Raw genomic sequence first — 3,212 nt, 5'->3', positions numbered from 1 at the left:
ATCCGGGTTTCGATACCCGTGGTGGGCAGAGCACAGATAACCCATTGTGTAGCTTTGTGCTTAATTACAAACAAAGAACGAAGAATCCACGATTCGCCCATAAAATGGCACATTTTTACATATCGTGTATATTAAGTATCTCCGTTTCATCTTCAGTTGTTTTCAATTGGAAGTGGTATGGATGATGGAAGTGACGGCCAGAACACCTTTAGGTATGGACACTGATCTTATGAGTCTGAGGAGGAACCATATAATTGACGCTACGTGTGCACAGTACTCCACTGTTCTCGCACTTGCACGACACAGGCTATCATATAGTTGAGTAACTCGGGTTAACTTGTTGAACCCAGGGAAAGTACACTTGAAATATGTCGAAACTGAATCACTGCATGCAGAAACCCACCCATTTCACTACTGAACCACTTGTCATACAGCTCAACTTCAGACAGATGTTATTGTAGGTATGCCACCTCCTGCTTCAACTGGTATACACAACCAGTGAATATGACCGCAATCAACTGTGGAAGATCCAAAACCACATTACATTCTTCAATCATTTTGAACACCGACTTCTATCGTGCTAAACCTTCAGGTTCTAGAATCTGCTGGGGTGTATTGGGCTGCTTTACTAGTTCGAGCATCAGTCGTGGGAAAGCAGACCTCGCTGTTTCTACGGGAAAAGGCTGACATCAGTTACAAAGATAATTGTTACATCTCACATAATCCAATATAAAAGGAGTTGGCAGGTTCATTAATACCTTACACAGTCATATTCCCTATTTAATGTGACCATTTATTGATTGTACTACCCAACGCACTTTTGTGACAAATCTTGAAAATTTTCTGTTTTTCTGTAGGATGCCGATTAAACTTCTTTTACAGGAAGAATGGTGTCTTGATTTTTACATCCGTTTCGTAAAGAAGATCCGATACATCCCTCAATCCTCTGTTGATAGACAGCCAAATCATGTGGTTGTATCCATTTACCAATGTTTTCAACATCATTTTGGAACATGTGATGAGAGTCCCCTCGGTGGGATAGCGTTAAGTCTTCGGAATTACAATGCTAAAATACGGGGTTCGAGTCCCTTGCATAATTATTTTGTCATCAGCAAGATATGAACCAAAGACTGATACAATATACCTTTAAGTGGACACAACGAACATTGGTTTGACAAATTACCGCTTGTGCATATTGTGAATTCACCTATGAAAGATATAATTAGCATTTAACTGTATATAAAAAGCGTACTATCTAGAACTAAGATGACAACATCATTGTTTCTTTCCTCCATAGGATCTCACGGAAAAGGATGGACATGATTAGATGTCAATTCTTGGTGGCTGACACGTCCAAATTTAAGATGCAAATGAACAAATCACTAAAGCAGAACTGGTTCAATGTATTATTTTATTTACACCGAAATTGCTTTCCTAACATAGAATTATAGAAACAAACCCCAAACAGGTTCGAACACATCTTACAGGGATATTCCTCAAAGATGGAATCCTGAAAGTCAGATCATCAAATTGAAACTTGTCCAGCCCACTCCTATTAAAGTATCGAACATAATTTATCTTGTTTAGATCTATGAAAGTCTGTTCCACCTGATTTGTTTTTGCTGCTGTACGTATTGTTTGCAAAGACCAGTTACAATCATTGTATTACATTTAGTATGGTATTTCATTTTCGCGTCCATCACTTGGCAGAAGAAGACAGGTAGAAAATACTTCCTGTTTAGGTGACTATTGTATCACAGGGTACCAACAGGGATTACGATATTGTGCATAGCAAAAATTCCTGCTTCAAGTGGTAAAACAGTTAGCAGAGTATGTTTTGGGCACATTATACATCTGCCATGATTCCTACCCTTCCTGCTTCAAGTGGTAAAACAGTTAGCAGAGTATGTTTTGGGCACATTATACATCTGCCATGATTCCTATCCATTGACTTAGTATTCAGTCTTAAACACTAAAGGTTTTTATAATCTGGGTCAAGGATGAGTGGAAGGTAGAGAAGTTGTAGCTTGGATCACTTTTATCAATTTCATCCGGAGGACGATCTTCAGGCACACAGTTTTTGGAATCATAGTGTACTGTTGAAAGCATTTAGTAAAATCACACCATATTCGACAGTTTTCTCCTCTGTTTTGACCATTCCGAGCTTTTACTTGTTGTTAAATAAATGGTCAAACAACCCTATTCAATTATGCAACTTATTTTTATTATTTGAAGAAGTGTAACGTTTGATTACAGAGTTAATAGAATGACACTCACTTAATTTCTTTTTACAACCAAAAAAATAAACAAAGATTGGTAGAATGTGTTTCTAAGAATAACTACTAGCGTGCACTACTTGTATAGTATTCTCCTTATATCTTACGGTATTTTAAATATTTATTTTAAAATGTTTATGTATATAATACTGCCATGCATATTTCCATATAAACTTGTAAATGTGTTCCTTTTTGTGATTATAGTGAAAAACTTATCTTGTTTTTGCTATTCTATCGTGTTTGAAGTCTATTAGGAAAAACTGTGAAGGAAGTGAGGCCTGCTTTCCGTCAGGGTGACCATAGTAACATATATAATGTTTATTGCTTTCGCTGTGAAGCTTTCCTGTAATCTAAGTCTGTTGCGTTGCTTAGCAACTATTCAGTTGATATTATGTATGCCCCAATGGTGACACAGGTGAGGCCCAAGCCTTTGAAAGTAAGAGATTTAAAACATTTTAGAAACTTTTGTTCTAAATAAATAAGTGCTCTTTGTCCTTCCTAAAGTGGGTCAAGGTGACATACTAAAAGTGAAGCGTAGTCTCGCCCGTGATTAGACGTCTATATAAAAATATTGTTACTTCTCCGTTTGTTAATTAACTTTCCGTAACTTCGTTCCGACGAAACTTTAGCGACACAAGTTCTTTACTTAATAAAACTGGTTTATTCTTTCCGAATACAACTTTACCGATACACTTAACTTCGACAATCGCGCTAAACAAACGCTATAACAACGAACGTGCTCAATAATACTTCTGACTGCAGATCAATTACTCACTGTCTATACACACATTACCTTCCCCTCTTTTATATACCAGCCTACCCTATCTAGCAAATACTAGAGCATTCGCCAAGATACGGGATAGTTCTAGAAACAAGAGGGCGTGAGAATTGTCACGTGATCTCGATGACGCAACATTTATATATATATATATATAT

The sequence above is a fragment of the Limulus polyphemus genome, unplaced genomic scaffold (genome assembly GCF_000517525.1).
Source record: "Limulus polyphemus unplaced genomic scaffold, Limulus_polyphemus-2.1.2 Scaffold162, whole genome shotgun sequence".
Classification (NCBI taxonomy): domain Eukaryota; kingdom Metazoa; phylum Arthropoda; class Merostomata; order Xiphosura; family Limulidae; genus Limulus; species Limulus polyphemus.
Note: the sequence above shows the minus strand (reverse complement) of the source record.